The sequence below is a fragment of the Microtus pennsylvanicus genome, chromosome 20 (genome assembly GCF_037038515.1).
Source record: "Microtus pennsylvanicus isolate mMicPen1 chromosome 20, mMicPen1.hap1, whole genome shotgun sequence".
Taxonomy (NCBI): domain Eukaryota; kingdom Metazoa; phylum Chordata; class Mammalia; order Rodentia; family Cricetidae; genus Microtus; species Microtus pennsylvanicus.
The window spans coordinates 34,068,317-34,085,453 of NC_134598.1; the positions used below are offsets into that span (position 1 = coordinate 34,068,317).

Sequence of the window (17,137 nt, forward strand, 5' to 3'; positions counted from 1 at the left end):
GTGTGCACATGGCTCACAGTTAGGAGTGCACACATCAGGCTGAGAGACACAGGGCATCCCTAGAGTGAAGCCCAGGATGAGGCTGGGTTAGCAAGGTGGCTGGGACCTTTCGGTGGAACAGTTACCTTACTCAAATTATAAGTTGTCAAAACCATCAGCTGATAAAATGGTGTTTAAATTTCTTTGATTCTCATATCTCCTTTACTAGGGTTTGATGTTGAACATGGAATGGGGGTCCAGGGGAATGGCTCAGCGGGTAAAAGCACCGGGAGGACCTGAGTTTGAATTCATATGTAAAACTGGGTGTGTAGCAGGAATGTATGTCAACCCAGCACGTATGTATGGAAACAGGAGAATCCCGGGCAGCTATCAGGCAAGTTAGCCTGGTAGACACAGTAGGAAATAAAACCAAAACAGGAAAAAGACACTGCCTGTCTGAAACAAGGTAGACCGCGGACCGTATCTGAGGCCGACCCTTAGGCATGTTGCAGTACATGGCGTCTATGTTCATACACACACAAATTGGAAACACACACATAGAATTATACAGCCATCTACCCTTGTAAAATTAATCTTGTTTTTTTTTTCACTTCTTAAGCTGGTTACCAAAGGTAGACCCCAGCTTTTCCGTGCCCATCCTGTTTTTGAAAGACTAACATTGACCCGTCTTTATCTTCTGGCTTTATAAGGCATTGCCAGCGAACTTCCTGGGAGATGATTTCCTGAAAGAGCGATCTTTGTCCTTCTTAAACTGATGGTACAAATTCAATTTATCGATAGAAAATCCAACTTATCTAGAAGTCTTAAACTAAGACATTAAATCGGGCACTTATAGAAACTTAGCAAGATTCTTGACCAATCAAATTGCCATCCAACAGATGTTTCTTGGGAACCTGTGATATGTTTGGTGCTGGCAAGAAAGACAGTGTGATACCCCGAGTTTAACTGATTTATTTATTTTTTTGTTTGTACAATGCAAAATTAAATGTTATTTATCACTGTCTGAAACTGAGGCATTTCTATCATCATTTGGAGAGAGAGGAATAGAGAAATGACCAAACTTGAAAAATTAATTACTTTTGAGTTCCTAGAATGGCATTTTCATTGACCCAATTGCCATATAGATGTACAATTATTTAATCTATCGGACAATTTGTATTTCTGCAGCATAATCCTTGTCGTGCTCCATTATCCTCCTACACAGTCAAGGTATCGAGTCTGTTTTATAAACAGTATTAATCTCAATTATTCAGCAGCTTGAAGTAATACTCTCTTTAAACACATGATTTGATAGGCTGACCGTGTCATTGTCACATTAGGAGCTGCTGATGATCATCAAAGCAAACACTCAGCTAAAGCACATCAAACACTAGGTTTTAAACGTGGGCCAGAGAGATGGATCAGGGGAGCAAAGGGGCTTGCTGCAAAACCTGACAGCATGAGTTCGATCCCCAGGATCGGCATGGAAGGACAGAACCGCCTCTCACAAGCTGTCCTCTGTGCGTGAGGCTGGAGTTGTGCGAACCTACCCCACCACATCCATCCACACACACACACACCACACACACACACACACACACACACACACACACACACAAATAAATACAGCAGAGATTATTTGTGTGTTTATGTTCCCCAGATAGCTTTGGCTATAGAAAAATGCCACAGGAGGCCAATTCAGAGCCTCGAGGCTGAAGGTCAGCCTCACAGCTTGGTTCACGTGGAAAACATTTAAGAAGAATGTTTTCTAGGATATTAAAATTTGCCTGTTGGACTGTAAACTCCTTGAAGGCAGGGGGCACCTCTGTACCCTTTGCACATAGTCTTTCTGTAGTTGCTGATTTGAACTGAGCTGGGATTTGGGTCTCTGAGATTTCTCTTATTTAATGTCCGCACAACTCCCCTGGCGAGCATCCTTTTCCTCCTCATTTAAGGACTCTCATTTTACTAGACTTGTCTTTGAGGGGGAAGTTTTTTATGGCCCCCTGCTGTGACTCACGCTGGTGCCCAGCTAACTGCTTCCTTGGAGTCTAGCCCTCCTTTTTCAGGTTTCTCAATGCCAGCCTGCAGCTTGCCCATGGTTAGATGGCATAACAGACTGTCCGGAGAATGTCCAACCTCTGAGTGAAAGCAGACCTAAAATTAGAAACCCAATGTCACATAAAACACAGAAGCCCGGCACCTTCCTATTGAATCCTGACTGGAAGAGGGAACTGGTTCTTTGGATGAGGAGGGACCTGTAAACCATCTTCCAAAGTTAAAAAAATCTGCATCTCATTCAACTAACCTTTAGCCTAAGAAACCACTTCTGGATCCAATTTAATCATCGCAAACACAGCTTAATGTATATGTTACCAGCGTTCTAGGTGTGATAGGAATGGTTTTTAGGAAAGGTAAATAGGAAAAGTTTAGAATTACCCCTCATTGACAGTAAAGGCCTTGGCTCTTGTCTGCTAATACGGATTGTGCTGTCTCACTTCAATGCATATAAATTAGTACTACTTACCTAGAGCATGTATGTCCTGTCTTAAATCATGGCTGAATTAGAGAAACCTGAACTGTTCCCAGAAACTATAAAAATGTTTACCAACATTTTTGTATAGACATTACCCAGAAAATTAACGAAGATGGAGGGCCAAACTCCTGCAGAGACCTTTAACCCTTTTCAGTTCACGATGTGGAATGCCCTCTTCCTGGCCACCTTAACTTCTGCTTCAGCCATAGAGAGGCACAGGTCCAGAGTGCCACTCCTGAACTCATGGTGACCTCATGGAGGGTCCACGTCAGAGCTGTCTGGTCTGTGAGGAGCCACCGTGCCCCACTTACTGGGCTTCCCATAGAACTCATGTGGGATGCCTTGGGAAGATGCTGAGTGGCCAACCTAACTATGGGGCTTTGGGAATTGACAGGCAGATATTAACGGAGGCTGGGGAGAAGGCAAGCCGCCAACCCTGCCAAACTTGTGTTGCTGTGTGTTGCTGGCAGGGAGCTGTCCTGCAGCTCCCAGGACCGGCTGTCATCTGCACCCTCTCTTGTCACACTGACAGCAGCCCCTAGCCGGGCTGATTGGTTGTTGGCAATAACTGATCTGGAATACTGATGTGCTCACCGGCAGTTCCTTCCACTCCAAAGAGTCTTCTTCCTGACCCAAACGTTGCTTCTCAAAGCCTAGCCTGGTCGTCCTCCCCCCAACCCCCATGCCGCCCCTGCACCCGGTGGGGAGGACCTGTCCTGGGCGTGATGCTCTGAGATTGTGATGAAATTCGCCCCAGCTGGCTGTTCTCACTCCGGCTTGCTCTCTCCGGAGAGTCCTGTTCCAGACTTCTCAGGGTTCTTTTACTGCACAAACAGCTGCATGCCGGCTGGAGGGGAGGCTGGAAAGGACTTGTGTGTGGAGGGTTTCTTGCCTCTCGTCACTTTGCCGGCCTGGAGGTTCGCTGCGAATTCCTATCTGCCACAGACACCGAGGAAGGATCCCTTCTCCTTCTGTTGACTCTTTCTATTTTTATGGTAAGTGCTTGCATTGAATGAGCTGTTCTGCTGCAGGAAAAGGATCGCTTCCTCTCTTCCCAGCTAGGCTTAGTGACCTTCCTTTTGCTTCTCTTCTGCTCTCACGGTCGTTTTCTGGACGACCCAGTGAACTAAAATGCCTGGGGTCATTTGTCTGCGTAGTCTGTCTTTGATTTATTTATTTCTTCATAAACCTGAGCCCTCTGGCTATGACGGAAACATAAGTGCTAGCTCTCTTTGTCCTTGAAGCAGCAGCTAGGCAAATGTGTTCTCCCCAGCAAACTGCAGCAGTGTACGGGGAATCTGTGCAGGCTGGCTGATAGATTCTGGCGAGACAATTCCCCTGCGTTCTAAGGGGCACTCTCTCGGAGCCTGGAGGGACCAGGGGTGACCTGCCACACTGCACAGACTTCCATCTTCCCCGGGTGAATATGAGCACACACGTGTGAGTTATGTCAGAGTGTGTATGGGCAGCTGTGCTTTGAACATCTGCCGGTGGGTCCAGAATGGCCCCGTGTCTTGCGGGGGTTTACAACTTGGGCAGGCACATTAGCAGGGAGAGGAATCCTGCGCTGGCAAGGCAAGACGAGTAGACTGCATGACCTCATCGCTTGAGTCTCAGAGCCCTGGGTTCTGCAAACCGCCCTGTGGCTTCTTTGGAGGGACAGTGGGGAGTGATGGGAAGAACGTTATTTTGGAGTTGACAACATTGCTTCACCTTCCTGCTGGGAGAGAGAAGCTTTGGAGCTTTTGGAAGGGTTAGACTTTCCCAAGAGAAAGCAGTCAGCTTTCCTATGAAGACGGTGTGTACGGCAGGTGGAATAAGCCAAGGCAGGCTTACGGGTGCTCTCCTTTCCAAACTGGCCTCCCAAATTGGCTGTAGAGAGTATTGCAACTTAAAGTCGGCTGCTGGGTGCCTCAGGAAGCCCAAAGGAAACCCAGAGTGTTCCTGGAGTTTCACCTTGTTGAACTTAGGCACTGCAGAAGTCTTTCTTTACAGGGAGCTTTTCCTTCCTTCCTTCCTTCCTTCCTTCCTTCCTTCCTTCCTTCCTTCCTTCCTTCCTTCCTTCCTTTTTCCCTCCCTCCCTCCTTCCTTCTCTCTCTCCCTCCTTCCCTCCCTCCCTCCTTCTTTCCTTGTCCCCCCTTCCTCCCTTCCACAGCACGATGAAATATGTTGGTCAAAGCAATATTGCAAGTTATAAGCTTCAAGGTTGTCATTCTCCTCTGTTTTTTGTTTGTTTTTTTTTATAAGTTTTGGGGCTAAACATTGGTTGTCTTCTTGTATATGGGAATATGAACTCCAGGAGGAGTTGCCATCAGGGGTAATTTAGCCTCCAATCAGAGTGATTTTTGTGACAAGCAAGGAGGAACGTCCAGTGAAGTTTCTGATCTCTCCCTTGGTCCTTGGGAGTTTGGAGTGTGAAGTTTTGGAGCCTGTCGTCCTCTGTTGCAGCACTCTTATTCCCACTGTCCGGGCCTTTTTTAAAAGCCAGTCTTGTTGCTGTATTATTTTATCCTGTTTCCTGCGTCCAAAGTAGATATATTTGGTGTTCTGTTTGCATTTTGTGTTTTGGTGATTATTCTATTTTGTTTGCATTATTTCTTGCATAAGAAAAGCTTGAAAGCATCCATTTAAATAGCTCGACGATGTAGATGTTTATACGGTCCCTCCAAACTCATCTGAGAGTAGAAGGAGCAGATGAGTGAGTGTTAAGATGTCTTCTTAGCAGTAGAAGGGACGGGGGTTGTTCCTGTGGACTGCAGTCGGAATCCTTAACCGATGCTTTAAAGACCTCAGCAGTCCTGGGGTTGTAATTCGGATATACATACTCTTTCCTGCATGCAGCCGTGGTTCATGGCGGTACTGGGATGTGCCTGGCAAGCTCTTCTATTTCTTCTTATGATTCTTTAGTGTACAGCTCTTTACTTCGCTTAATCCCCTCTCCAGCTGAAATGATTTTCTTGGGGGCTTGGGGCTGGCAACTTGTGGTATTCATCAGGGTGAAAGGAGTTAGAAGGAGCTCAGATGGACTGAAAATACCCTCTGCAGTTCACCCTCAGGCAGTTCTCAGTGCCTTTAGAAAACATTTCATTGTCATTAACAGCAACTTTAAGCGTTGAGACGAAAAGATCCCTTAGGCTTACTTTGTTTTGTTTATCAGATTGTTTCTCTAATCAGAATCATATATATCTATACATAACCATAATCATGATATATGCACATGTATATATTTACATGTATATATGCACAAATACATATACAAGAATATAGACAGATACGCTGTTTAGTTTTGATATGATATTCACTATAATTACAAAATTAAAACTAATTTTAATAGTTGCATAGTTGCAGCATGCCCAGGGAACTGTAGAAAATTTCCTGTGATATTGCCTAGCATTGTCTAGAGAGATGCCTTGTGTGTGTGTGTTGTGTGTGTTTGAGGAAGAGAGGGAGGAAGAGGGAGGGAGGGAGGGAGGGAGGGAGGGAGGGAGGGAGGGAGAGAGAGAGAGAGAGAGAGAGAGAAAGAGAGAGAGAGAGAGAGAAAGAGAGGATTCCCCTACTTGCAGCACCTCACTATAATGCCTTTGGGAATTTCTTTGAATCAGGGGAGCCTTCCAGTCAGCATTTCTTTGTCTCACAGCAGGCTGTCATGTTAATCCCTTTGCAGTGTCTCTGCATAGGAAAGTACCCCAGGAACTGATAAAAAGCTGTGTTGACTGCTTATCCTCAGTGTGAAGAAGTCACTGCAACGGTTTATCTGAGTGCTTTTTTCGTGGCTGTGCAGCTACAACACACTGAAGTTATTGCAAAGGGGTCTCAGATTTCTGGACTGGTATAGATGCCGTAGTTCATTTGCTCATACCCCTCAATTACAGCCTCCATCCAAGCCTCTCTCTCACCAAGTCTTTAGGTGACATTTTAATGTTAAGCCTGCAGGTTATATTGTGAACCACGGGTCTCCATTTTTAGTCTCTTGTTTCCTGCATCCTGTCCTCCCTACTTCTGCTGTCCATGTCTGAACCCATCCATGTGTGCACTGATAAACTCAGTGGAGCATCTGTATGTGTGTGTCGACAGACTCAGTGAACGTGAAAACCGTATGTGGATTAATGAAGTTGCAGCTTTTCTTCAGGTAACCCAACTGCAATTGTTCAAACCCCCATGTGACGGGAGATGATTATATCCACATTAATACCCATATCACCGCATGGTTCTGCAGGTCTTGTCATTCAAACTACTTTCCATAGCTGATTACCAAGGGCCCAGAAATAGCATCCCTTCTGCATTAAAATTAATGGCATTCTAGATCTGCCTGGGTTAAAGTGCCCTCAATTTTTGACATGTTTACTGTCTGAACTGTTCTTGTGTTAAGAGAGAAAGTTTGTGAGCGATACAAAGTAGAATCGTTTGATTATAAGATCCAGTCTGCCCTTGGAAACTGCGCGAGCCGCGGTTATTAGGAAGTTTTTCTTTCCATTGCCTTTTTTTAATATAATTAAGCCAATGTATCCCCCCCTTATCATCTTCCCACGAGCTCCTTTTTCAGAGGAAGGGGGGTAATGCGCAAAATCCCCCATATCAGCTTCCTTAGAGGGAGGACTGTTCCTCAGCTGACAATCAAAACCACTTTTCACACCACCATGGCGCTTGACTTTGAAAGGAGCTCGCTAGTTCATTGGCAGCGCGGACTGACTGTATACAACAGGAGAGGTGCTTCGTGAGCTGTGCCAGTGACTCTGTTTCGGATCTGGGCTGCCCTACTGAATTTAGGACTACAACCTCCTAGGGGAGGGGCACCGTCTCGGTAGAATAGTAATCTATCCAGACTGTCATAAATGTTTATGTTGCAAGTTCTACATCTTGGGTGGTAGACAGGAGATGGCAGAACTTTGGAGGAGAACCAAATCACAGCCCCAAAATAATGCAAGGCGAAAGGAAGGTAATTCATCCCCATATTTAGCATTCGGTTCTCCAGTCAGACCGTCGGCTAAGTCTGAGGAGCCAAGACATTGGTCAAATATATCATGACAGGTTTGGTGGACCTTTTTTGCGATTAGAAGTCTTTAAGCCTTCATCAGGGTTCAAGGGTTAAACCCTTCATGGGCTACTGCGTGACCTTTTGACTTGAGTCAGCTGGTAGCCTTTCTTACAGAACACAGACACGCTGTTTATCAAGAAGCCACTTGTGGTGTTCTTGTTGACATCCTGTGGGGAGTTCTTGTAAGGGGTGGGGAGAGAGCCAGTAGAGAGCACTGGATATCAAAGGTGAGCTGGCCATAGAAGCATGTTTTGGGGACCCTGTGACTGAAAGGCCGGGTCTGTTAACTTAGGCTTGGGTCACATCATTTCAGAAGATGCCAAGTGTAGCCATGAGAAAGAGTGAGATGTTCTGTTTCCATTTATTCATTACTAATCTGTTGGAAATGCTTGACTCACATTTAGTCCCCCTGAAGGATGTGGGTTGCACGTTCTTTTGATCCTACAAAGTAACAGGACATTTTCCTCCCACCTGCCAGTTCCTGAATAACCACTCAGAGGCTTAATATTAAATACAAACTGTTTGGCCTATAGTTCAGGCTTTTTATTAACTGGCTTTTACAACTAAATTAACCAATTTCTATTAGTCTATATTTTACAAGGCTCGTGACTTGTTTCCTAACATCTTACTTCCCTGGAGACCGTGGGCATCTCTCTGACCCTTCTTCTCCCTGTATCTCTGCTTGGATTTCCCTCCTGGTTCTATTCTGCCTGGTTATTGGTCAAATTGGCTTCTTTATGACCCGGTGGTAATAAAACATATTCACAACATATAGAGGAACATTCCACATCACTGAAAAGTTCTCAGAACTCAGCTATGAATGTGGCCTTCAGAATGCCTCAGATCCGTATGAGAATTTTGAACTGTCCTGAACAGGGCTCAGGTGTGATCACTTGCTTACCTTGTGACATTTTTGATGTCTTATTGTCAGAAATGACTTTGAGGAACATCTGACCTTATTTTGCACAGGTTAAGAAAATAAAGCCATTTTCAGAGGTTAGAGATCTGCTTGGCATCCGGGCCAGGTGAATTTAGTGCAAAGCACATTTCTTTATTAATTAGGAACCCTGTTGTCTTTCTGTCGCGGGGCCTCTCCCACAGTGCACAGCTGACATACACTGTCATTCATTGCTCACAAAACTGCTTTGTAGCAGCTAACTCACTGGTGACCATTATGCCCGGGCTCACTTGATGGGGATTACGTAGCTGTACCAGTCAGCGTGAGTCACACCCAGGGAATGTTTATGGTAATTTGATCAAGCGTATGTGGTAATGATTTTTTTTTTGGTTTTGAAATTTTACTTTTCTAATGGGCGTTTCAAGAATTTTGCAAACACTATGATTAGGCTTTCCTTTTGCCCTTAAATTATTCAAGTGATCATGCCTGTTTATGGATCGATTCCTCCGTGCACTTAATACATTGGATTATCATTTGCTGTGCCAATGCTATGTCCACCCTGTGGGTAGCATTCCACATAGGACTGAAGCAGCCATGTCCAGCCATCACCTTTTCAGAGCGCTGTCCTTTCAGGCTTCACACAGCTACCTTCTCCTGATTCTTAGCCTGTATTCTGCTTGCCGTTATATCTCATTCCTGAGAGAATCCAGTGGCTTGGGCAGTTTGTACCTTTGGTTCGGTTACTGGGAATTTCTTTGCTGTTATTGCAACCTATGCCTCGCTGTTTTCCAAAGCGCCCGCAGCTTGTGCTTCTGTCACCTGACTGAACAAGAGAAATTAATTAGCTTAGACAGTTGCCATGTGGTGAAATGACTTCCATTCTTTGGGAAAACTTGCCTGTTTCCTAGGAGCCTAGGTTGACAGCTTGGGTGTAGTGCTGTCTGTGGAATTAACTGCAGGTGGAAGACCAGGCTCCTGGCTCCTGTAAACCACACCCAGCCTAGTGTTCAGCTCTCGCTTCCATGTTTGCCTTGTTCTGAGGCAGACACGGGGTGTTTCAGGACTCCCCAAACCATTTGCAGTTCTTAGAAATGCCCAGTGTTTTGACTGGCCTCAGTGCCTTCACACATAATATGCCTTCTGCCTAGAATGTCTCCCCTCTTTTCAGGGTGAACTTTGGAAGCACACTTAGGAGTCATTTCCCACCAATTCTTTAGATGCCATCCTTATTAAACCCTATTGGCCCAAACCCAGCTAGCTGGCGTTCTCTCCTTGAGTGTGGGGACTCTGCTTCCATCTCTGTACCCCAAGTCTTAGCATAGTAACGGCAGTAGGGCAAGAACCAAGTCCTCTGAGCAAAAGCTAGGGAATGACCATCCAAATCCTGTGGCAGTGTCCGGTCTGTGTGGAGAGGTTAATTTACAAACACAGTGTCTCCATGACTTACAGTGAACCAGATAAAGAGAACTGGGTGCAGTTCACTAGACACTCTGTGTAAAAAACCCCTAAAAATTCTTTGCTTCCACATGAATTTAAATAAAATAAATGATGAGAATATATTGAGTGCTCTCCACAGGCAAAAAAAATGGTTTATGTGCCAAAGAATGAAACAAACAAATATATAATTCTTGTCCTTGAAAAGGTTACAAACTAGTAAGGAATAACCCGGTGTATAAATTACCTACCTTGGGAACAGACTGTCATACATAGAACCAGTAGGTCATGATTTGTAGGTGTGGCAGAAGAGAGGGAATTCCAGACTAGGGGTGTGTGGCTCAGAAACTTAAGGGATCTCATGAAGTGTATCAAAAATGAGGGGGTTTTGGAAGGAATAGGAAGGGGGTCATCTTAGAGGGAGGGCACTGGGAATGGTACTGGACAGTCTACACTTTAGATTTTTGAAAGCTGGGGGATAATTAGTTCAGGAAAAGTCGGTTGTGGGTATGTGTTTGAAATCTCTTCTTAAGTTTGATTACACTGAAGGCCTTTATTCTTCAGAGGTGGCCGCAGCTCTTAAGAGGTACACTTTCCACTCATCCCCTCTGTCCGGCTACTGTAGCAGTCAGCATCTTCACAGAGAGTCGGGCTCGGTGGCTTGGGTACATAATCATATCCAGCCAGGAGCCTACGGCAGGGGGATCACAAGTTTAATGGCTGCCTGGGCTGCAGAATTTTAGGCCAGCCTGGGTAACTTTGTGAGACTCCGTCTCAAAATTAAAAATCAAGAAAGATGCCTGCGTTGGAGGCAGCTTAGCATCAGAGTGTGTATGAGACTCTTGGATTCAAGCCTCAGTAGCACAAGATGAAAAATCCTGGCAAGGAATCAAGCCAGAAAATCTAACCCAAATCAATCATTTAAGACCTAGAGAGGATTTTGGATTGAGAGCATTGTGCTGTTAATTAGAAAACTGTCTAGCCTATGAGGAGCCTCATGGGTGCATTGGCGTTTTATTGCTAATAACATAGTTGTTTCTTTTTCTTTGGCAATTAACTTTCTGCTGTTATAAGGAATATGCTTATTTTGTGAACCAGTGGGATATGCATGCATCAGCTGGTTTTCACGTAGGTAAAAAAGTGGCTTAGAGAATTCTGCTGGGATTGAATTTAGTTCATCCCCTGAGCATGGTTTCTGTCATGCTGTTTCCTTACCTTTTCCAAAAAAAAAAAAATTGTCAGTGAGTTCATATTTAGGGGCTAAGATGGTGAGTTTTCATACTTTGGCATTATAGATATTGATTATAGACTATAGATGTATAGATAGATTATGATCAGATATTGTTTTAAACACACTAAAGTATTTGGACCAATATGTGTAACCATCTTGGCTAGACCTTGGGAGCAAATGTGTTTTGTTGTTGTAGAGTAAGATGAAACAGAGCAGCTTACTTCTTTCCTTTCGTTGTTCGTTCACTTAGCCATTGATTCGGTTGTCTATCCATGACTGGATTCACTAACTGGGGACTTAGCCTTCAACCAGTGAGTCTTTTGGAGAACATCTCATACACGAATTATATATGTTTAATTTTTTACTATTAATTTATTATTAATTAATTGATTTATTTATTTGCATTTTCCTTCTGATTAATCTTTTAGAGTCTTGTGGGTGCTTTTCCCTGTTGAGCAATTAGACTACTCTGTATGGAGATTATAATAATGAAGCCATTTCTTTCTTAAAGTGGTTACAAGAGGAAGTTCTATGGATGTCAAAGCTCATGTAGAGCCAGAGAGCTGATAAAGACAGAAGCAGATTTTCCCTTCGCTTGAGCCTGAGGTCACTTTGGCAGGTCACCCTGGGAGAACTGGGAGTCATGAGAACTGCAGCCCTGGAAGGGGGCAGATAACCATCGATGTAGCACAGACCGTTCAGAGAAGGGCATGGGAGGGAACTGGAAAATAGTCCCACAGGAAGCTTAGCAAGGAATTTCTATCCGAGGGAAGGGAACAAGAAAGGAATGGGTAAGAAAGCCAGTAAGACCTGTGGATGCCAGTGAGGAGCATCTTCGGAAACAGGTTCTGTGCCTTGAAACATCTGGATGAGTCGGCTAGCGGATAAATGTGCCAGAGGTGCTTTATACATCTGGACACACAAAGCTTCCACACCACCTTCCTTCCGTGCTACCTTTCATTCCCACATCCCACATTCTTCTCTACTCCAAGCTTGTGTTCAGTCAGCGCTTTCTACCTTGTTTCTAAAGAATTAAGATCTCAGAGAAAATATCACTTAGTGGTGTGAGTCTAGACTCTGGGGAAGATAGTGTGTTCCCTTCCTGGCCTTGGCACTTACTCGTCTTTGGGTTTCGACCGAATGACTTGGTTTCTTCGTGCATCATCGATGTGCATCATCAATCAGAAGCATGGGCATAACTGGGGATGCTGACTTCTTAGGTGCCAGCTGCGGTAAATGAGATGATATGTGAAGTGTTTGGCCTGACGCCTGCAGACAGTGACTGCCATGCTCTCTTTTTTCTGTTATTGTGTTGACATCCTGATTAGATCAGCTCAAAGGAGAGGGGGAGTATTTAGACTCACAGTTCCAGGCTATAGTGCATCATGGGCGCGAAACCACCGTGGAGCTGATCCCATTGCACCTCTGTAATCAAGAAGCAGAGCATGACCAAGGAATGCCGGGGCTCAGCCTGTTATCCCCAGTCCAGAATGTCCTGCCTGGTAATAGTCCTGCCCCTAGTTAAGATGGTGCTTCTTGTATCAGTTAACAAAATAGGCCACACCCACAGGCATACCCAAAGGTTTATCCCCCTATGTGACTCTAGAGCCTGTGACCATGGCACCATGGCAGTTACTTTACCCAGCAAGCACTGATTTGTTCCATTCCATGTCAATTCCATGTATTTCTTACATATGGGTCTATGTTTTCCTGCTCCATAGTGTGCTTGTGATAACTATGATCATTCTTCATGTTTGTAATTCATGCTAAATGGGGGGAGCTAATAAAGAGAGGTCTAATAGAGTTCTGTTATCAGTCTCTTAGACACTTATCGTAATTTGAAATTCATTTAGCCGTTGTCACAGTGAAGTACTTACCTGTGGACAGTGCCATGTGGCCAGAAGACCCAGGGAGAGGCTCTGTAAAAGGCTTTGTGTCAGGAAAAGCGAAAAGCAGAGAAGAATAGGAACAAGAGGACCGGAAAGGGGATTGAATCCCTTTGTCTCTGCTGACGGAGGGTCGGTGAGCAGCGGCTGCTCCTTAGGTGGTATGCACTCCAGGGGCAGCTTATTACCAAGCACGTCAGACAGTTTCCTGGATGGAATAAACAAGGATGTGGGGTTGGCGAGGACGGAGGCAGATGGTGTGAACAGAGCGGTGATGTGCAGCTAAGTTTGTTAGGAAGGTTTCTGAACATGGAACGGTTGGGTTACAGGTCACGTGAGTTTAAATGTTTTTATTTTATTTTGAGTATTGGGATCAGATCCCCTGGAACTGGAGTTACAAACAGTTGTAAGCTGCCGTGTGGGTGCTGGGAATTGAACCCAGGTCCGTCTGGAAGAGCAGGCATTGCTCTTAATCACTGAGCCGTCTCTCCAGCCTCGAGTTGAAATGTTTGGGTGGTGCTTGCTGACTTACTGTTGACTGAAGTATGGAGTTTATGCTCCCAGCATCTGTGGGTGAGAATACATCCTGCCCCAAGTCTAAGCTCACCAGCAGATGTTTTGACTTTTGCTAAGCTACCTGGTCAAAGCAGCATCTTTTACTTTAGTTTAGAATGTCTTTTCTTGTGTCTGTGTTTTCTTCTATGAACTAACTTTCTGTTGTAGGTTAACTTTTAAAAAAATCTGAGGGTTTTGTCTCCTTGATTTTTAGCAGTTTTTAATTTTATTCTATTGTTTATTTTTCCTTTATTGAAAATAGAATTTTTAATACAATATATTCTGATTGATTTTTCTCTCCCCCAATTGTTCTGAGATCCTTCTCCCCTCCCATTGGAATCCATACCCTTTCTGCTCTCATTAGAAAACAAACAGGCCTCTAAAGAATAATAAGAAAATAAGATAAACCAGGAATGGTGGTGCACACCTTTAATTGCAGTGTTTGGGAGGCAAAGTTTGGCGGATCTCTGTGAGTTCAGGCCAGCCTGGTCTATATAGTGGCTTCCAGGACAGCAAGGACTACATAGAAAGACCCTGTCTCCAAAACAAAACAAAAAACCCTAACCAACCAAATCGATAAGAAATAAAAAAGAAGATAAAGCAAACAAACAGTAACCAGCAGTAATAGGACAAAATAGAAGAAAGGTCAAAGGAAAAGCATGAGAAAGATGCATAAATGCAGACACACATGTCCCTGCACACAGGCATCCATAAAAACATAAAATGGAAGCCATAATACATACATAAAGGATTTGTAAAGTTAAAAATACAAGAAAGAAAGAAAGAAAGAAAGAAAGAAAGAAAGAAAGAAAGAAAGAAAGACAGACAGACATACCCTGGCAAGATGTCATGAGAAAGAATCTCCACAGAGGCCCCTGAGTTCATGGGTTGCTTGCTCATGGGGTCTGTCCTTAAGAGTGGTTTGTAGGCCCAGTGAGAGTCTGTTGGAGAAAAGTAATTTTTCCTTTATGAACGGTTATCAGTTGGGGGTAGCTTTTGGGTTAGAGATGGGGGTGTGCATCCATTTCTCCTCTCGGCCTCATCCGGCTCAGACTGGTGAAGGTCTAGTACATGCTGTCATAGTCTCTGTGGGTCCATGTGTGCACCGGTCCTCTGTTTCCGAGGCCGTGTTTCATGGATGTCCTCTCTTCCCTCGGACTCTTGCAGTCTTTCTGCCTCCTCTATTACAGGGTTGCCTGAGTTCTGAGGAGTTTAGTTACATACATACACATACACACATACACACACACATACATACACACACATACACACGAGTTCATATTTTCTTATGGCTTTCCACCAAATGCTTCTCTGTATTTTGTTATTTATCTTTGATATTGTTTATAGTGCTTGTAGCATCACATTTTTTTTTAAAGAAGAATTACTACATTGTAGGCAAGGCATAGATATATTATTCAAGAAATGTTTAGGAAGGTTTGTATCAATGTTAACTGAATACAGTGTTTGTGTTGAACTTACAGCTGGAAGGACCTAGACAAATGAACCCAGGAATTAAAGTGCACAACTTGAGACCAGAGGAGTACTGTTTGGGAAATGGCAGGGGATTGGAGAACAAAGGGAATGCTGGAGATTGCGCATGCCCAGTGTGGTCCATGTACCTGTTTGTGCACTCGAGAGCTGCACTGGGTTGTGTGTGCTGGCCACACAGAGTCTCTGTAATTGCTTTACTCGGGGAGTCTGTGTGAAGTAGACTTGATCAGAAGTATATTAATGATGTCTACTTCTTTGAGCAATGTGGTCCACAAACAGGCTATATTAAATGTAATATGAAGCAGCTCAGGAGCCTGAGAATCTTTTTCAAATAGCCATCACGAAACCACATTGTAGCGAGCTGCGTGGAATCACAACTGATGGAGATGTATAATCAACTCCTATGGCTAAAGTCTGACCTATGCTATGATAACGCAATGATTATCAGCTGCCTGCATATGCGTGGGCCTATGGGCAGTGCCCACCTGGCAGTTCGGGATTGGCAGCCCATGCCTACTTAAGGGCTGAGAGAGGTCAAAGAGAGGGAAAGAGAGAGAGGAAAAAGGAGAGAGGTCACGGAAAGAGAGGAGAAGAAAAAGAGGAAGGAGAAAGAAGAGAGGAAGAGAGAGAGAGAAAAAAAAGGAGAGAGGTCAACGGAGAGAGAGGGGAAGAGAGGGAGAGAGAGAGAGTGTGAGTAAAGGTTCTGGAATAAACTGCAGTGAGAAGAGCTCCGGTGGTCGTGTCCTTCCTTGCGTGACAAGTGGTGGCCGTGACACCACATGACCTGAGGAGCCGGGAGTTCAGTGAGATTGACAGGGGAGAGGGGCAACCATGGGCCACAGAACAGGATCTTCGGGTCTTCATCTTAAATTTTGAGTGTTGGGAAAAGGAATTTAATATGAAAAGTTATCTATTACATAGCTTTCTATTCAAGGGCTTTTACCCCAAAGCAAGAGATAGGGTACTTTCCTAGTGAACTGTTATACAGTTTCCAGGGAGGGGACTCAGAGTCAGTTCCCTTACTCTGAGCGGAAGTTACATCAGCTCCAAGTCTTCAATGCATTCTTGTAACCAGTATGACCCGTGATGCCATGAAACCAAAAGTATATTTGAGGAAATGTTTTATGGTATCCCTCTGGTTAGGCCCTGACGCCTAGAAGAATTTTAGGTTGCTTATAGGGATATAAATTTCAGCTGTGATGATGGCAAAATCCATGCCCACAGACTGCCCCAAGCACCATGGCTGGGGAAATTTCTATCGCATGAGATGAGTAGGGATCCAAACTGAGCGTGGGTGGAGTCTGTTCTCTTGGCCCTACCTAGACCAAGGCTCTAGTTTGGTACACATTATTGTTCTCCAGTCAGCGTAGAGTAAACCACGTGTGGTCCTCTGTTATTAGATGAATTGAATCTGATGCTGTCATTGTAAGCCTCCTGCAGGTGACCCTTTTAGCTACTGTAACAGGTGATGGATGACATGGACTAGCTATAGCAGTCTGGTTCCCCTTAGTGGATGCTAGCTGCTCTCTTTCTTTGTGTGTGTATAATTTCATATAGACTTATTTCATGTGTAGCATGAATAATAAAAACCCAGAGACAGATGTTGGGGTTCAACCTGAAGGTCAGAAAGACAAAACAGCCAGCCACTGGCTCGTACCTCTACCTCAGTCCAAAATGGCGATCCTGCCTCCAGGAACCTCATAATGAGACTGAGTGAGAGCTGTCTCCTGCCATCTTCTATTCCTCTCTAGGGCTGGGATTAAGGGCGTTCACCACTACCGCCCCCTTTCTGTGGCAAATTAGCATGGGTACTGGAATTAAGGATGTGTGTCATGGTTGCCTGGTCTGTAAGGCTGACCAGGGTGGTGGTTTTACTCTCTGGTCTTCAGGCCAGCTTTATTTATTAAAATACAAATGAAATATCACTGTATTTTCAGGACAGGAGAAATGGCTCATGCTTAGGAGCACACACTGTTCTTGCAGGGGAACAGAGTTCAATTCTGGGGCATCTACATCGCACGGCTCACAGCTGCCTCTAACTACAACCACGGAAGGGAATCAGACTCCCTCTTCTGGCCTCTGCAGGCATGTG

At 44.5% G+C, this 17,137-nt stretch overlaps 1 protein-coding gene across 5 annotated transcripts in view; it reads left to right on the forward strand.

Annotated features, from left to right (window-relative positions):
* Ano4 (anoctamin 4) overlaps window positions 1–17,137 on the forward strand; it is a 324,827-nt gene that overhangs the window by 67,326 nt on the left and 240,364 nt on the right. Inside the window, exon 1 of one of the 5 annotated variants that reach the window (XM_075954172.1) lies at window positions 2,837–3,510. The exons of 2 other annotated variants lie outside the window; for them this stretch is intronic. The gene's annotated coding sequence lies outside the window, so the exon portion shown is untranslated. Of the gene's footprint in view, window positions 1–2,836; window positions 3,511–17,137 lie in introns of those variants that run through there. 2 more of the 5 variants (XM_075954171.1, XM_075954173.1) reach the window with 2 other exon arrangements.